General features: G+C 43.0%; 2 protein-coding genes across 9 annotated transcripts in view; both read left to right on the top strand.

Moving 5' to 3' along the window:
• Nucleotides 1-19,293, top strand: part of FRMD4A (FERM domain containing 4A) — a 336,245-nt gene that overhangs the window by 178,549 nt on the left and 138,403 nt on the right. The gene's annotated exons all lie outside the window — the stretch shown is intronic.
• The window catches only part of FAM107B (family with sequence similarity 107 member B), a 363,543-nt gene that overhangs the window by 230,501 nt on the left and 113,749 nt on the right, over nucleotides 1-19,293 (top strand). The window lies entirely within an intron of this gene.

Raw genomic sequence — 19,293 nt, 5'->3', positions numbered from 1 at the left:
CTCCCTCCCTTTCTTTCCTCCTTCCTCCCTCCCTTCCTTTCCTACTCTTCCTTCCATTTTCTTTTTCTTTCCTCTGTCCCTCGCCCTGCTACCCTTCCTTCCTTCCTCCCCCCTACTCTTCCTTCCTTCCTTCCTTCCTTCCTCCCTCCCTCCCTCCTTCTTTCTTCCCTTCCTCCCTTCTCCTCCTCCTATTCCTTTTTCTTCTCTCCCTCTCTTCCTCTTTCTCCTACTCTTCCTCCCTCCTCCTCCTTTCCTTTCTCCTTCCCTCTCTCCCTCTTCCTTCCTCTGTCTTCTACTCTTCCTTCCTTCTCTCCCTCCTTCCTTCCCTATCCAACAGCTCCAGTTTCCCTACTGGCTTGTTTGTTTTTTTTAAACCCATCTGTATATAATCATTTATTCTGCATTACATTTTTGTCCTACTTTCTCAAATCTTTGTTCCAGTTTCCAAACGTGATCCAAGGTCAGCCTTCTTGGACCTTGCAGCCTCCCATCTGCTAAGTCAACAAAGGAGAAGCTTCTGTAACTCCTGGCAAATGTTACAGGATGTCTGTTGTGGCCTTTCCGTTGTGAGCTCCTGCACACAGGATAAATGCATCCTTCTCGTGGTCGATTTAGCCTCACTATGGCGGTTCCAGTGTGACCCCTGGGCCTGCTGGGAGGGGATACGGTTTCCGCTAGAGCTGAATTGTGGCATCCTTAGGAATGGTATATAAATCAATATCCATCTCTTCAACAAAAAAAAAACCTCTTTCTGTATCTAGGTAGCATTAAAATTATAAGGCTCTTTTTAAAAACAACAAAAATGGAATTGTTTGATTAAAAAATGGAGCAAACTTAATTCCGCGGCATTGCTGTGTACGTTGCATTTGTGCTAAAGGGCATTTAAGGCTTTGCACATTAGAGTAAGTTTTTGAAGCTGCAGAAACAATATCATATTTGAAAAACCTAAAAGAAGTTGAAGGACAAACAGCTAAGGCAACCAGTCAATTCAGTTTGGTATAGTGGTGAATGGGATGATCTAAAAACTAGAAGACAGTGAGTTCTAGTCCCGCCTTAGGCAAGAAAGCCAGCTGGGTGACTTTGGGCCAATCACCAGGAAGCTGTGAGTTCTAGTGCTGCCTTAGGCATGAAAGCTATCTGGGTGACTTGGGCCAATCACCAGGCGGCTGTGAGTTCTAGTCCCACCTTAGGCATGAAAGCTGGCCTGATGACTTGGGCCAATCACTAGGAGATGGAGAGTTCAAGTCCCACCTTAGGCATGAAAGCCAGTTAGGTGACTTTGGGTCAGTCATTCTCTCTCAGCCCAACCCACCTCACAGGGTTATTGTTATAGGAAAACAGGAGGAAGAAGTGGGTGGGGCCAGCCAGTCCTTGCAACTACTGGTTCGGCAAACCAGATTTAAAATTAGCATCCGGTTTGCTCGAAACAATCCAAACTGGCTGAAACTCACCCCTGTAGACAACTCACTCCAGCTGGCGCTCCTTAAAGCAGCTGCATTGAAGTAGGACTATTGCAACCAATGGAGATCAATAAGTCCAGGCCAAGCCAAGGAAGGCCGTTGACTCTCAAATATTGGAAATCCCTATCATGTCTCCCCTGGTCCTTCTCTTCATTGGACTAGCCATGTCCAGTTCCTGCAACGGTTCATCGTATGTTTTATCCTCCAGTCCTCTAATCATCCTGGTTGCTCTTCTCTGCACTTTTTCTAAAGTCTCAACATCTTTTTTTATAGTGTGGTGACCAAAACTGGATGCAGGACTCTAGGTGTGATTTTACTAAGGAGTTATAGGGTGGTATTAGCACCTCCCTTGATCTTGATTGTATCCCTCTGTTAATGCAATTTAGGATTGCATTGGCTTTTTTGGCAGCTGCTGCACACGGCTGGCTCCTATTTAGCTGGTTGTCCACTAAGACTCCAAGATCCCTCTCCCAGTCACTGCTATTAAGCCTGGTTTCACCCAGTTTATATGTGTAGTTTTGGTTTTTCTTACTTAAATGTAGAACTTTCCTTTTCTCTATAATTGAATTTCATTGTGTTAGAGACGGCCCAGGGTTCAACATCTTCTAGGATGTTAGCTATTCCTGCCAGCTTATTTTTGAAGTCTTATTACAGAAAGTCCATTAAGAAGGAAGAAGTGTCCAAGGAGGGTTTTTATGCACAGCAGTGTTTTTGTGACTATCTCCCCAGAACCCGTGCAATCTCTTATAGATGGACTCTTTGTTTCTTCAGACCACACAATGCCGTCATTAGAGTGGCCGCATTACAATAAACAATTAAGGATAGGGAGTAATTGCTGATTTCTGAAGGCCTTAAGCTTTCCTCTTTTTCTGCTCTCCAATCCCCCTGGGTCACTCAACAAAGGGGCCCTGCAAACTATTTTAAAACTATTTAAAACTGGGAATTTTAACAAATCGTCTACAAACTGCACAACGTCAAGAGGAGAAGTTCGGAGTGGCAATCCGAAATGGTTCCGCTATAAAACTGTGCAGTGCGTACCTATAATCTCTGCGGCGCTTTTGCTATTTCCTTCAGCCGGTTCCGTTCCCGAGACAAATGCTTACATTGGGTGCTTTTCAAGAATTTTAAGATTTTTTTTCATTCCGTACTATATTTAGTTCCTCCTCCTTCTTACTCATGCTTTTGGGCCCATCACCTTTGACCCAGGGCGCATTTTTCTTAGGGGAAAATTTTCAGTTCTCATATAAGTGGTGGGAAAATATAAACTATCAAAAAAAAAAAAAACCCAGGGAAAAAAGCAAATGTTTCTAAAATTGGGAGCAGAAGCTTGGAAGGATGAATGACCTGACAAACAGATTCCGTCTGTTGAGCCGAATGCTTACAATATCACAGCGAGACCCTCCGGGCTACAATTTTGCCCAGAAGTTGCAAACTTCTTGTTCCAATTTAGATCTTTGGCCATAAGAGGAGTTGTAACTGTCAGAGTTCAGTCATTTTGAAAAGCAAAACCTGCAAGCGATTGCCGAGTTATTTGGCTCTCACTCAGATCATTTTTCATTATGACATATTGTGGGAAAAGGGGGAAAATATGTGTAGAATGCATCCTAAGAAAATCCCATCTATGATTCAATGGTGGGATTCAAAATTTTTTAGTACTGGTTCTGTAGGTCTAGCTTGGTGGCCGTGTCAGGGGAAGGATACTGCAAAATCCCCATTCCCTCCCCACCCACCCCCACCCCCAATATGTTTTCCAGCTCCGTTCTCCTGTGCAGGGCAACAAAAGAAGACCTAGACGATCAGCTGGGACTCGGGAGGCAGAGAATAGATGGGGCGGGGCCAGCCAGAGGTGGTATTTGTCGTTTCTCCAAACTACTCAGAATTTCTGCTACTGGTTCTCCGGAACCGGTCAGAACCGGCTGAATCCCAGCTCTGCTATTTACCTCCCTAGATTTCTCGCCACTCTGGGAAGGCACAATAGTATCCTCATTGTTCAAAATATTCCCTTTGTTTTTGACCATGCAGCAGCCTCCAAGGTCCGTAATTGTATAAAAGAATAATTGTCGGTAGCTCTCCCTTCTCAAATCAGGAAATCTAACTAAGCCTTGGCCTTTCCCTTTGTTCTTTTTTTTTTGGCTCATACCCAAAGACAATTACTAAGTCTAAAATGATCGTGGAAAATAATCCAGAATATACCATATGGCTGTAGATGAGCGACTTGTAGGAAACTCCTAGTCCTTACCCATCCCCCTATTAATCTTATTTTTTTTGTTTGTTTTTTGTTTATGTATATATTTATTTGTCAACAAATACAAGGAAACCAGTATGAAAGCACATGAAAAAAATGGCACAAATAAATGGATATAAATAAGCAAAACTTAGGCATAAACACGTAAAAAGAGGACATATAAATGGGGATAGTAGGACAGGGACGGTAGGCACACTGGTGCGCTTATGCACAAGGTCCCTTTACGGACCTCTTAGGAAATGTGTAAGGTCCACAGTAGACAGCTTAAGGTAAAAAGAATGGGGGTTAGAGTAGTGGTGAAATTCAATTTTTTTTACTACTGGTTCTGTGGCCGTGGCTTGGAGGGTGTGGCTTGGAGGGCGTGGCAGGGGAAGGATACTGCAAAATCCCCATTCCCACCCCACTCTGGGGCCAGCCAGAAGTGGCATTTGCCGGTTCTCCAAACTACTCAAACTTTCCACTATCGGTTCTCCAGAACTTGTCAGCACCTGCTGGATTTCACCCCCGGTTTAGAGAAACTAACTACAGGATCCGGTAGGGTGTTCCCCACACTTACTACTCTATTGCTGAGATCGCTTTTCCTGCAATCAAGAACAGATCACATTTAGTTGGCATCTATTGATAGCCTTGGTGTTATTGCAGTTGAGGTAAAAAATAGTCCTTAACAGGTAGGACATTAAATGGATGGTGGATCAAGCTTTGAAAAGATGCTTTTGGTTTCAAGGTGCCCAGAACTACTTCGCTCTGATTGCAGGTGGGCAAGGGAACCAGGTAAATTGCCTCTTTCCATAATCAGCCTCCAGGGATGGAAGAAAGCAAAAGTAAGGTGAGTTTAAGGGGATGGCTAGAGGTTTTTTTTTTTAAAGATCTGCAGCTCTTCTCAAATTGGTTCCAACCATCCCAGGGGGATAAGGAAGCCGGGGAGTGAAGCTACAACCTCCTTTTTTAAAAAATAAAATAATAATAAAAGAGTTCTCTTTAGCTGCTGGTTTCATCCGATCGCTTTTTTCCCTGGTATTCTCAGTGGAATTAATTATACTCGATGTTGGTAGAGACACTTAATCTCATCTCCCCTGTACAACCCCCGGCTTACTTCCCCAAAGAGTTTACATCTTTCAGGTGTGATAGGCACGAGACCCAAGCAGGGGACTTGACTTGATATGGGGAACGTTTTTATAATCTCTGTATTTCCTTTGTCGGTGGCTGCGCGTTGAATGCGTTCCTCGAGGTTTACTTAAGGCAGGCTTGAAATGCAGCTTTCCAATTTATATTCCCTGCATTGTTACATCGGACTACAGTTCCCAGCAGCCCCGGGAATAAAGGCTGGGAGAAGATGTAAGTCAACCGTAAGTTGTTCAGAGCTGGCAGATCGGTTGAGCGTCTTCAAATATTGCTTTTCTTGTTTCAGACATGCAAAGCCTCCTGTTTTTCCCCGCTCGGTTGGAAGGTGGCTCAGGGACTCTTGGGATTAAGTCACTCACAGGTTTTATAACAGGAGGAAAAACAAATATATAATAATGGTACAAAAGGGTAGCTATGAGCTGGACTGGGATAATGGGGAAATACCTCAGAAGGACACCTTGGAAAGGACTTCTAGGTGGCAACTAAAATTCTTATCTATCTAGACCAGATGTCTTCAAACTTGGAAACTTGAAGGCTTGTGGACTTCAACTCCCAGAATTCCCCAGACAGCATAACTTACTCTCTTGTAATCCCTTCCTCTGCAGTCTCTCCACTTAGATCAGAGGTCTTCAAACTTGGCATCTTGAAGACTTGTGGACTTCAACTCCCAGAATTACAGCTATGCTGTCTGGAGAATTCTGAGAGGTGAAGTCCATAAGTCTTTAAGTTGCTACTTTTGGGGACCACTGATCTAGACAAACTTGAGTTGAGAAGGATCATCTATACTTTTTTGTCAATAATCCAGAGTTATTGTTGGGGCTGGAGATCTTTTAAACGCTAATGGTGCTTCTTGGGTCCAATCCATACCCTTCATAACTCTAGAATTCTTTTACTTCTTGCAAATCATATCCAAAAAGACATTTTGGAGTCTCCAAGTTTTTCCAAATCTCTCTTGGACTTATCAAAATATACAGCTTTAGGCAAGTGCTCAAGATAGCAACAGAATATTTGTACCTTGGGGCTGAACTGTGGAGTCCTTTCTGGGCTTGGTGGTTTTCCTGTCATTTTGGACTCGAGAGAAATTGCTAAAATAGCTAGTATGTTTTTAAGTTGGAGTGAAGCCTAAAAGAATGATATCTCTGGAAGAAGTAATCTATTTAGTGGAATATTAATACTGGTAGTAGCAGCATTAACAGTAGTTTTGTGCAGGAGGAAGAGAAGGAGAAGCTCAATAGGATTGGTATAGAACACAACAAGAATCAGCAATTTCTTTCTACAGACCAAGGATTGTTCATCTTACATATGCAAGCCAAGATTCACACTTTAAGATTCACACAATCAATCAACCAACCAGCCAATCAATCAATCAATCATGTTACTAATGTACCAATAACAGAGAATATTTGAATAGAGGAAGTCCTTGGTGCTCTCTGAACTTGATTATTTCCTTGTAGACATTTCATTACCCAACTAGGTAACATCATTGGTGTTAGAAGGGAGTGGGTTGTGCTCTCTGTTTATATACTAGTAGCTTGACCTCTCAGTTTTTGGTAGGAAATATTATTTTCTTCTTGGAAATTCTTTAAATACCGTATTGTTTACTGTTTGATTGTTGGTCCTGTGTTAAATCTGGTGTTAGTCTCTCATGGTCTCGGTGTCAATTTCTAGTGAGATCTTCTTGCTTCCTTGTTAGCTTTTCTATTGTCTATTTTGAATGATATGTAGATGTCATTGATCTCTACGTGCCTGCTGATGGCTGATGCGTCTGAATGGCAGGCTTTCAGGGATTCTCCAGCACGTTTGCATTTAGCTCGGTCTAGGGTGCTCTTACGTTCCCAGTTTAAACTATGGTTAAGTACATCCACATGTGTCACATTTTACTACGAATGAGTCTGCCATTTAATGAACCAGTTTTAGCAAGGCTAAGCTCTTTCTTTCTTTTTGATTTGGTGTTTTTTTTCTTTTCTTTTCTAAGTTTGGAACAATGTGAGTCTTTTAAATGCCTCGTGACCTTAAGAACAGAGTAGATTCAGTTCTCTTTCAATGCTGCCAGTCAGGCCAAGGATCCTTTCTTATTCCCAGGGTCAAATTCTAGGCAAAGGATGAACTTTCTCTTATTTGTGAGGTCACCTCTTTCTCTAATCTCTGAAGCAGCTTAAAAAGTGATGTCATTGTGGGGTTTCGGGTTCGTATTTAAATCTGACACATAACCTAAGTATGATCTGCACCACACTCCCATATCAACGTATTTTTTATTATCCACCATTCATCTTTTCTCCCATTAATGATTTTAATCGGGTTAACCATATTTTATCAAAGTTCAGCATGTTCAACAGCATATTTAAGATACTGATCTGCGAGATTTAAGTCTATGTCTGTACATTAGACTTAGCCCAGTTTAATAACTCAGTGTAATTTGTCATGCTATGCAACCGAGCCCCGTCACAAAATTGTTTGTAATTGTTTAAAGATTCTTTCTCTAATGATTATTTATAAGATATGTTGGCAACTGTGTGGATGTAATTGCAATATATCCTGAAGGAAGGTTGGATAGTACTAAGCATCCAAGAAGGAAGGGTTCCAGTAAATTTTCATCAGCAAATGTACAACGGAAGAGGCATTTAATTGTAAGTCACAGTTCAAAGCCAACGTAAACTGACAAAAGTTTTTCTAGTCTTTAATAAAAGTAAAGAAATAGATAAGAAGTGGAGCCCCAGGCCAAAATTCTAATTATTAATAAGACTCGTATCATACAAAAGAACCTGTTTCATTATAAAATTAAAATGTACTTACCTTAAGCTCCATCATTCGTACATAATAGAAAATATTATACATTGATACAGACAATATCATGCAAGAAAATGATCTGTTTAAAATAGCAACCTTACAAGAATGGAGAACAATTTGAAATTTTGGAGCTCCAAAATGTTGCCATCTGAGGTACCAAACACAAACCTCCTCTTCGTAGTACTATTTATAGTAGTACCACCACTTTCAACACTGACCTGTATCAAAGCATCGGCTTCCAAAGTATCTGAGCATCTTTTGAAATCGGTGTCAGTGTTGAAGGTGGTGGTACTACTACACGTATTTCCTCCTCCAAGTCTTCTCCTCCTCCTTCTAAAATATCAGGAAGAATTTTGGCATATGCCAAGCATCTCCATAGGCCTATTTAATCCTTTTTAAGATGGCAACCGTCAGCACCCTATGTCTCATTCAAAGTTAGTCCAAGTCACTAAAAAAAGTTGTTTCGTTTCATGCTGGCCAGACATTATTTCAACCAGAATAGAGCTGGAAGGGACTTTGGAGATCTTCTAGTCCAGCCCTTGCTCAAGCAGGAGATCCTATACCATTTCAGACAAGTGATTGTCCAGTCTCTTCTCAAAAACCTCCAGTGATGAAGCACCTACAACTTCTGACTACAAGCTGTTCCACTGGTTAATTGTCCTCACTGTTAGGAGGTTTCTCCTTAATTCCAGGTTGCTTCTCTCCTTGATTAGTTTCCATCTATTGTTTCTTCTCCTTCCTGCAGGTGCTTTGGAGACTAAGTTGTGTCCCCCGCCTCTTCTTTCTGGCAACCCCTCAAATACTGAAATACTGCTACCTTGTCCCCCCCCTCCCAGTCCTTCTTTTCTCTAGACTCCATATCCAGTTCCTGCAACCGTTCTTCATATGTTTTAGCCTCCAGGCCTTTAATCGTCTTAGTTTCCCTTCTTTGCACTTTTTCCAAAGTCTCAACAGGTTTTTTGTAATGTGGTGACCAACCCTGGGTGCAGTGTTCCAGGTTTTTTTCTCCTTCTCCTTCTCCTCCTCCTCCTCCTCCTCCTCCTCCTCCTCCTTCTTCTTCATCCTCCTCTTCCTCCTTTCCTCCCTCTCCTCCTGCTTCTCCTCCTCCTTTTCTTCTTCCTCCTGCTCCCAACTTCTTACAACTTCAGAATTTGTAAGGCAACATAGCTCACCCAGGGCAACGTCCTTCCTACAAAATCAGGGGTCAGCTCCTTCTCTTATTAAATTTCTCGTTGCTTCTACCTTCTAAGGTTCCCTTTTGACCCAGGGACAGAAAACCTGGCCTCTGCAGATCGTAGTAGTGGTGCAAAGGAAGGTCGGTCCTGCATGAACCACCCGAGCGGGTGAATATTTCTCCTTGCATCACGCGACCCCGGGAAAATGCAAAGTTTTTGACGTATCTCCCCTCGGAAGGGGAAAAGGAACGCCAGAGGCAGCTCCCACTTGTGCTAAAGTGCTAAAGTGCCTTTGGATGGATGTGCCTGCGTGTTAAAATACGTAATCTTTCCAATCATTTATTCCTGAAGAATTGCCTGTCAAAGCTAAACTAGCTTTTGATTAGTGCAAGAAGCTGAACATGCATTTTTCTTCCCTCCCAACCACCTCTCCACTTTTTTAAGAAGGCAATTTTTTCCTCCGTTTCCTTAATTCACAGCTTTAATGGAAAAACTTGGGGCAATTCTCCTTTTTTGCCCAAATGGCTATTCCTGGGAACCCCATTATAAATGATGAAGTACCAGCCCTTCTCAATTGGTTTCTTGGTGTGGAGACCTTGTTTTACTTTTTCTATCCAGTCCTTAATTGCAGGATATTCTTTCTATTGTATGACTTGCCCTAATATGAGTCTTAGTTCTTGGTGGTAGTGAATCTCTGTTCCTCATAGAAGACCCTCATTCAAAAGAATTGGGGGTCAGAAGTGTGGTGGGATTCAAACTTTTTTACGACCAGTTCTGTGGGCGTGGCTTGGTGGGCGTGGCAGGGGAAGGATACTGCAAAATCCCCATTCCCTCCCGGTCAGCTGGGACTCGGGAGGCAGAGAATAGATGGGGGCAGGGCCAGCCAGAGGTAGCATTTGCCAGTTCTCCGATCTACTCAAAATTTCCACCACCGGTTCTTCAGAACTGGTCGGAACCTGCTGAATGCCACCTCTGGGTCAGAACCAGGAAACGTTTCAGCTGAACACCCTAAGTCAAATCAGTTTTGAGAATGCCTTCAAACAAAAAAAAAAACTTTTTCGCAAATTAAAAAAAGTTGTTTGTCTCACCTCAAGGGTTTGATTAGCACTTTATTCAATGAAAATATTCTTCCTTCCATTTCTTCCTCCTGGTGCTGTTTCCAAAGTTTTTATAGTGGTTAAAGGTTTTGGAGGAATTCAGTGTGGCTCTGTAGGAGGAGAGAAGGTGGAGCTAAGTGTGTCATCAGCTTAGAGTAATCACGTTGTCACAAACGATCCACCCCGTCTTAAGTTCTGTTGACCCTTATCTGGTGCCAATTTAGTACTGAACTTCATTTGACTAGATTCTTGCGCATATGGTTGATCGTTAAAGTGTGTATTGTGCCATTGTCTAGTGGTCTAAAACCAGTTTGGTCTAGTAGTGAAGGCATCAAGCTAGACAGTGACTTCTAGTCCCACCTTAGACATAAAAACTGGCTGGGTGACTTTGGGCCAATCACCAGGAGATGGTGAGTTCCAATCCTGCCTTAGGCCTGAAAGTCAGTTGGGTGACTTTAGGCCAATCACCAGGAGATGGCGAGTTCTACTCCCGCCTTAAGCATGAAAGTGGGTGGGGTGATTGGGGCCAGTCACTCTCTCTCAACCCAACTTCACAAGATTGCTGGAGGAGGAGGAGGGGGAGGGGGAGGAAGAGGAGGAGGAGGAGGAGGAGGAGGAGGAGGAGGAGGAGGAGGAGGAGGAGGAAGGAGTATTAGGTTCAGCCGCTGGTCCAGTGATGGGTTGCTCTTACCGTCACCACCGGTATGCTGATCGCGGTCTGTTTGTGCACTCGCCAGCCATGCGCTGCCCACGCATGTGCAATCCACCGCCCCTGTGACAACCAGCTGCTTGTTGGGGCTCGCACAGGCACCGCGCTCTATGTGGGCGTGCGCACTTTGCCATTTGCCATAAAAACAGCTGTAGAGCGCAGACGGGTAGGTGGGTCAAACGAGGCACCATACCGGTACACTCTCCGCTGCTCCTGGCCACTACCGGTACGGCCATTCCGGGCCGGATCTGCAGCAACCCACCTCTGTGCTGGTCCCGTTTGGCATCAATTCTGATTAAACCATGGTTAATCAGAGACAAGGGGGCTCAGCCGTGGGGTCTTTTCCTGGGCGTTTTGGAGACCTGCATGGAGAAAACAGCCTCTGTCAGCAGCGGGAATTCTCTTTGGAAGTCCACGCATTATTTAGAAAACGAATATTTTCTTTAGCTTTAATATCAAAAAAAGGGAAGGGAATGTCGGAAATCAGGAGACGGGTCATAGAAGTCTTCCAATGACAGACCAAGATTTACATTTTTCTTTTTTCCCCTTTTTCCAATCTGAAGAACATTTTGTGTTCATGCCAAAAATTCTCCTTCCCCAAATGGAGGACAAGTGCTAGTGTAAATATTTGAATGGGATCCAGCTTCTCAGGGACTGAGATTTATTGTTTGATGTCTGATCGCACTAAAGACAGAAATTGTGGTTGTAGGCTCCTAAAACATAGAATGTAGAATAACAGAGTTGGAAAGGGACCTTGGAGGTCTTCTAGTCCAGCCCCCTGCTCCCACAGGAAACCCTATACCATTTCAGACAAATGGTTATCCAGTCTCTTCTTAAAAAGCCTCCAGTGATGAAGCACCCACAACTTCTGGAGGCCAGCAGTTCCACTGGTTTATTGTTCTCATTGTCAAGAAATTTCCTCTTAGTTCCAGGTTGCTTCTCTCCTTGGTTAGTTTCCATTTGTTGCTTCTCGTCTTGCCTTCTGGTTTTTAGTTGGAGCCCCTCGTCTTGGCAGGAGCTCCTCAAATATTGGAACACTGCTATCCTATCACGGACACACCCTTCCTATTAGTACATCTCCTCCCCTCCTCCGTTTTAAAAATCTTTTTTTCCTTTCATTTGGACAGGACTTGAAAACTGGAGAAAATAATAGTTTTGAGACACGGATTGCCGATTGGCCGCAATAGTGAGATTGTCAAGAGCTGAAATTTAATGCGCACCTTGTGACATTACTTATGGGAGATAATTAGGAGGGTTGCAGGATAAACATTGGAGGGGTTTGGTGTCATCGGAGGAGCAAACTACACATTTCGCACCTGCTGTCTGCTTTTTGTTTTTCTTAAAAGCAACAACAGCTTTGCGTCTTCTCTTTCCATTAGTATCTCTGTAGGACTAACCATCCTTAGCGGAAAGGCTCAGATCTTCAAGCTGAAGCTTGAAGAAAGGTGGACTGCATTTTGGGCTGGCTGGGGGGCTTCTGGGAGTTGAAGTCCCTGTATCTGAAAGACTCTTAAGACTGAGAAACACGAGTTTCTATCCTCCAGCCCTGGTCATCCAAATGCAACCCCTGGGCTACGACCCCATCCATCCCCCGTGGGCTGCGACATCAGAGAACTGAAGCGTAAAGCCAACTGGGGCTTAAGGGGATGTGTAGTGTGGTCCTTAAAAAGAGGAAGGAGATGTTGAAGAGAGAAATGGCATTTCAGTTCTTTCGCACCGTCTTGGTTCACTGTGTGTAGCCAGAGAGCATCAGTGGGCCTTGGAAGAGCTGTGTTGGATAGGAACCAGAAGGACCCCCTCAGATGTCCATTATCTCATATACACAGCCTCAGAAACATGTTTATGGCTGGCTTATCATGATGGCTTATCAAGCCAAGCTGTTTTCTCCGAGATCTTCAAAATGGAACCGTGGATATTCCCTTGGTGGGTCTTTAGTGCTCTCTCAGCTTGGTTTGGGGGGGGGAGGAAGAAGAGGAGGAGGAAGAGGAGGAGGAGGAAGAGGACACATGGGTCCTTGGTGCTCTTTGAGCATGGTTGTTTTCTTCCAGACGTTGCATGACCCAACTAGGTAACATCATCAGTGGTAGTCTTTACCTAATAACATTATCAGATGTTACCTAGTTGGGTCATGAAACGTCTGCAAGAAAACCAGCAAGCTCAGAGAGCACCAAGGACCCCACAGTCCTCCTCCTCCTCCTCCTCCTCCTCCTCCTCCTCCTCCTCCTCCTCCCTGTAACTCCCCTTCTCTTCTAGCACTGATGATGTTACCTAGTTTGGTAATGAAACATCTGCAAGGAAAGAACCAAGCACAGAGAGCAACAAGGACAGTTCAGCCTTGAGCTTACAAATATTCTCTCCTGTTGATATTTTGTCGGGGTTTTTGTGCATGAAAACCGACGCCCATCAAGCGCGGGAGAAGCCGTGCCCTTGACTGTGTCAGAGCAGCCTACAGGGGAAGAGTGGTGATTTGCTTAATGAAACCTACAGTTTGCAACCATGGAAGAGAAACTGGCCTTCTCCAAACCCCCTTTAGTTTCCCCCCTCTGTATATTTATTTTTATAACCAAACAGCTCCAGGCCAAAGCAGTTTTGCCCGAATGTCTGCAGAGCCCTAACGGAGAGAATAATATTTTTAGTCCTGTCGCTCAAGGGAATGCTTGCCTCGGCTAAGAAAGGCCTTCCGTGCTCCCCAGCACAAATCTATAATTAACTTTATTGCCACCCTGTACTTGAAGGCAGCCCTGCGCTAGCTCAACCCCTAATACTGGCTAACCATGACCTTCAAAAACACAAGGTTTGTAAAATATACGTTCAATGCATATCAGCAAGAAAGGGCATTGCCTGCGGTGATAAAGAACCTTTAATAGTCCCAATAATGCACTTTTTGGGGGGGCTAAACATGATATTTATATGAGGCCTAACATCCCTTACACAGAGTGGAAGAGGGGAATCAAATCATTATTTTAGCTTATTGTTGAGCTTGGAAAAATGTGTTTGAGCTTCAGAGATCATTCCCAACCGAAAAGTTGTTTTGTGATGAACAGAAAGCAATCGATAACAGAACAACAGAGTTGGAAGGGACCTTGGAGGTCTTCTAGTCCAACCCCTTGCTCAAGCAGGAGACCCTATACCATTCCAGACAAGTGACTGCCCAGTCTCTTCTTGGAAGCCTCCAGTGATGAAGAAGGAAGGAAGGAGGGAGGGAGGAAGGAAGGGAGGGAGGAAGGAAGGAAGGGAAGGAAGGAAAACAAAAAGCATAACTGAGTAATAAAGTTGGAAGGGACCTTGGAGGTCATCTAGTCCAACCCCTTGCTCAAGCAGGAGACCCTATACCATTCCAGACAAGTGACTGTCCAATCTCTTCTTGGAAGCCTCCAGTGATGAAGAAGGAAGGAAGGAAGGAAGGAAGGAAGGAAGGAAGGAAGGAAGGAAGGAAGGAAGGAAGGGAAGGAAGGAAAACAAAGAGCATAACAGAGTAATAAAGTTGGAAGGGACCTTGGAGGTCATCTAGTCCAACCCCCTGCTCAAGCAGGAAACCCTCTTCCATTCCAGACAACTGGTTGTCCAATCTCTTCTTGAAAGCCTCCTATGATGGAGCACCCACAATTTCTCAAGATGACGCCGTGTGCCCAGGTACAGAAATACATTTTTGGTAACCGTGATTGCAAGCTGACCAAACCATAAATCACTGTTTGTCCATGTCAAACCCTTTTAAGATGCGTGGATTTCAACTCCCCTTGAAGTTGAAGTTCATTCCTCTTAAAGGCGCTGAGATGGAGGGAAAACTGGCATAAATCAACAGAGAGCATTTGAGATGCCCCAAATAGTTGTACTGTGGAAGAAATTTGAGATGTTCCTCAGCTGATTTTGGATGAGGCCATCTCCTCTGCCTGTGAGGTCCCTCTTGCTAGAAATGGACCACTTGGTTGAGTTTGAGTTATTCAAAAAGAAATCCTGGCTTCTCTCTTGTAGACTGAATTAGACCCTGCTGTATGAGCAGGCACACAAGTAAGATCTTTGCAATATAAACAAAGTGGTTTAATTTTAAAAATGCAGTTCCTACAAGGCTACTCTTTCTTCTTTTTCTTTGTAACGTTTGATGCTTAAGAGCACTTAAGACAAAAGGCAAGTGACTTTTACTTCCAAAGTTAAAATCTGCCCGTATTAAAGGTGTGTTCTTTAAAAGAAAAAAAAGTTCAGTTTAATATGAATGGATTCTGGCCCATAATCTAAAGTTACTATCCCAGAATATTTTCCTCTTCTTTTTTAAGGAGTTTTATTATTTTTCAATTACAGGACTAAACATCCCATCTTTCCTTATGCCGTGTGTCATCTGGTATAAACATTTCTGTACAACATCGTTCCTCTTTTGCCACATCTCTCACGTTCATATTAACCTTATTTCCCTAAGTTTAGTATTATAATATATTAAGCATTTAAAATTATAAAACTCCCCATTTGTCTTCTTACTGTCTTTTAGTAATAATATATCAACATTAAACATATATCCTACAAGGCTACTCTTTCTTCTTTTTCTTTGTAACGTTTGATGCTTAAGAGCACTTAAGACATTATTCTTAACATACACATACTAACCATTTTATATCTTTATCTAAGTGTATCATCTACTTATTTTTTAGTTTTCTTCATTTCCAAACTCCTTTTTTTCTCTCCAACCATTGGTAAAATACTTCTCAAATCATATAATATTCAGTTTGCTCTTTCTCTTTAATATATTTTACTTGGCATTGCTGGGAAAACCAGCTGCAGCTTTGGGGCTGCCCTGCCAACAGTCCTTTTGTAGATACACCAAGCAATGAAAAATGGACGTCTCTACAGGTTTAATTTGAATTCAAAATAAAAATAAATAAACACAGCCAAGTTTGAAACCCATTTGAAATCCACTACTTCTGACATTTAAATCCACCGCTCCTGATGTTTTATAGTTGAGGCACAAAATTGGAAAGATTTCTGAATATTATATCTCACCGTTTCTCAACCTTGGCATTTTTTAAGACGTATAGATTTTAACTCCCAGAATTCCTGGTTGGGGAATTCAGGGAGTTAAAGTTCACGTATCTTAAAGTTGAGAAATGTTGCTATATGTAATTCAATTGCAAAAATAGATAAGGGTGAAAACAAAATTTAAGTGCAGGTAGTCCTCAAGAGGAGATGCACAACTGAGCCCAAAATTTAGATTGCTAAGTGAGAAAATTGTTATTGGTAAGTAAAATTTTTGCCCCATTTTATGACTTTTCTGGCCACTGTGAATCACTGCAGTTGTTAAATTAGTAACCTGGTTGTTAAGTGAATCTGGCCAGTGACTTTGTTTGTCAGAAGTTTGCAAAAGTTGATCAAGTGATCGGGACACTGCAACCATCATAAACGTGAGTCAGTTGTCAAGCATCTGAATTTAAATCATGTGACCACAGGGAGGCTGCAATGTGTGGAAAAAGTCACGGTTTTCAGTGCCGTTGTAGGTTTGAACAGTCACTAAGCGAAACAGTAAACATTAAGGCTTAAGAAAGTTTCTATGAGAGTGAGAAGTTTCTAAAGGAAGAAGAATGGACTCAGGGCAATTGGTCAGAAGAAAAAGGATGCCATACGGACACACATAAAAATCATGGGATTGGTTTTGATTGTGACCCCCGCCTTCATTTGTTTTACTTTCCTGTGCAAAAATTGCCCCCCCCCAAAAAAAAACCTCGAAAGAACGGGAACCACAGAGAATTTTCCAATGAATCTTGTTCCACTGTGAGGATTAAATTCCTTTTTGTCCTTTAATAGAGTAAATAGAGTCTCACACGTCTAGACACCTTAATCTAGGTAATTTCTCGGTTTCGCTCTTTTGAGCATATCACTTTCTTCTTTCCTTTCGGTGTTTCCATTGAGATTGTCTGGCGTTGCTTTCTGTTCGAAAATCCAATGCAAATCATCCGTTTAATCAGGGCGGTTACCTGAAATTTCTCCACTTGTGTGGGTGTCCATCGCAATCCCCTGCGCTGGTGTCTCAGGCCACGTCAAAGATGGCTTCGGTTTGTGCCAGTTCCTTTCTTACTTTCCTCTCCAAGGATTTTGTTGGAGTCTATAATTTATCTCGGTCCATACTTCTGTATTTCTGCATGTGTGTTGCTACTCCGAAGACTGACTGTAGGCTGGAACTGTAGGAGAGAACTCCTCCCTTGTTTCTCAAGGCCTTTCCTTGACTCCTTACAGCAGGGATGTCAAACTGAAGGCCTCCTGGGCCTTCTGGATTTGTCCAGAATCCCTCACAATATTATCGTGCCTCATTGCCAGAGATTTCCCAAAATCTCAATCAGACACCTATATGGAGATCCTTAGTCATCCAGGTCACGATTGTCCCAAAGGTGCTTTTTCAAAAGACAACTGGACTTTGTTTTTCCTTGAAGATGTTTCCCTTCTCATCCAAGAAGTTTCTCCAGTTCGGACTGAAAGGTGGAGGATGGAAGGATTTATATTCCTTGCAATCATCTGGTTGTTAGTACTCTCTCTGGGAGTCCTTGAGACCATTTGGAGGCGTGTCTGTGCCCTCGGGGTTACCTGAGAAATGCAAATGGGTGTGGAGCCTTCTTGGAACTGTTGAAATGACTGTGTTGTAGACTGAAAATAGGTAGCGTTGTATTCCTCCCCCTCCGTTGAGAAAGGACTGTGCAATTTTCACATAAATGACCTCTTTGGCCCCTCTTTTAAATCACTGGTCCTCTCGGTCCAGAATGTGGACTTTGCTATGTTGTGTCATGCATTTGTGAAGTGGCTGTTTTGTTTCTTTGCATGTCTCACTGTACCAATCTGCATACATCACATTGGATGACCGACAATCTCCATAGATAAATGTGGAAGTACTTTATGGAGAAAATGTGTTCTACCCACTCAATCATGGTCTTTTCTCTCTCTCTCTCAATTTTCACTACAAAAATGTGTGTCGCTGAGTTTAATGGCTGGTCCTGTGTGCCAAACACCCCTGTGGATGGCTCTGTGTTTGTTTTACTCAGACCTCCCACTAAAATCGGTGGGGTTTACAGAGTAAGTGCCCATAGGAATTCTTCATCCTTTATTTCTTGAAGGATAGTTGAAGGAGAAGGAATAATTCTAGCCAAGGGGCTGCGTTTAATTAAACGTCAGATGTTATGCATCTGATGCCTCCCTATACTTTAAGCAATGCTTAAATTGCCATGGGCCCACAAGTTTGGGGGATCAAGAGGTTTCGTTAAAAGCATGTGGTTCAGACTAACCAATCGTAGCATTTCTAAGAATGTAAAATCCAGAGCTTGCCAAAAGATAAGATGCATAAAAAGTTTTCAAGCTGTAGATAACATCCATAAAAAGCAGAGTTGCATTCAAGACAAGTTCAGTTCCTAAAGACCTGCAAAGATAGTTCTCTACAGTCAAAATACCAGGGTTGAATACTTTGGAGGTCTTCTAGTCCAACCCCCTCCTGAGGCAGGAAACCCTGCAACACTCCAGACAAATGGCTATCCAACATCTTCTTAAAGACTTCCAGTGTTGGGGCATTCACAACTTCTGGAGGCAACTTCTGTTCCACTGATTCATTGTTCTCACTGTCAGGAAATTTCTCCTTAGTTCTAGATTGCTTCTCTCCTTGATTAGTTTCCCTCCGTTGCTTCTTGCCCTGATGCAGGAATCAGCTGTCAATCTCTTTTTTCTGGTCACGTTATTTTCTTTCATCTACAGATCTGGAATCCCATGGGGAAATTGGGTCTGGTGATGTAGTGCCTCGGTGTACATCCACCAAGATGTAAAAGCGAAATTCCCTCCCAACTGTGGTTATAAGTCAAGGACTACCTATGAACTGAGTTTTCTTTGAAGGTTTAGGAGATCATTGTAAGAGTAGCCTATGTGAAAGACGCGGTGGCTCAGTGGCGAAGACGCTGAGCTTGTCAACCAGAAAGATTGACAGTTCGACAGTTCGAATCCCCAGCACCACATAATGGAGTGAGCTCTTGTTATTTGTCCCAACTTCTGCCAACCTAACAGTTCTAAAGCATATAAAAATGCAAGTAGAGAAACAGGAAGGAAACAGCGTTCCGTTTGCCTTTGGTGTTTAGTCATGCCGGCCACATGACCACGGAGACGTCTTCGGACAGCGCTGGCTCTTCGGCTTTGAAACGGAGATGAGCACCGCCCCCTAGAGTCAGGAACGACTGGCACATATACATGAGGGGAACCTTTACCTTTACATTTACGTGAAGATTAAGCTGAAGCACCCAAGACGTGGCCTGATGCAGCCAAAGGTCCCTCTGGTTCCCATCATTCTCTTTAGACAATGACAAGTTGCCCTTGACTTACAACAGTTCATTTAGTGGCCGTTCAAAGTTACAGCAGCACTGAAAAAAGTGACTTTATAACCGTTTCCCACACTTACAATCGTTACAGAATCCCCACAGTCACGTAGTCAAAATTCAGAACTTGGCAACTGACTCATACTTATGACAGTTGTCGTGTCCCTGGGTCACATGATCCCTTTTTGCGACCTTCTGAGAAGAAAAAGTCAACGGGGAAGCCTGATTCACTTAACAACTTGCAGTGATTCACTTAATCGATGAGAAAGGTCGTAAGATGGAGCAAAATTCAACAACTTCCTCACTTAGCAACAGAAATTGTGGGCTCTATTGGGGGTCATAAGTCGAGGACTCTACCTGCATGTCAGGAATACCTT

Source organism: Natrix helvetica, assembly GCF_964273705.1.
Source record: "Natrix helvetica genome assembly, chromosome: 6".
NCBI lineage: Eukaryota > Metazoa > Chordata > Lepidosauria > Squamata > Natricidae > Natrix > Natrix helvetica.
Note: the sequence above shows the minus strand (reverse complement) of the source record. Positions and strands in the feature narration are given on the sequence as shown.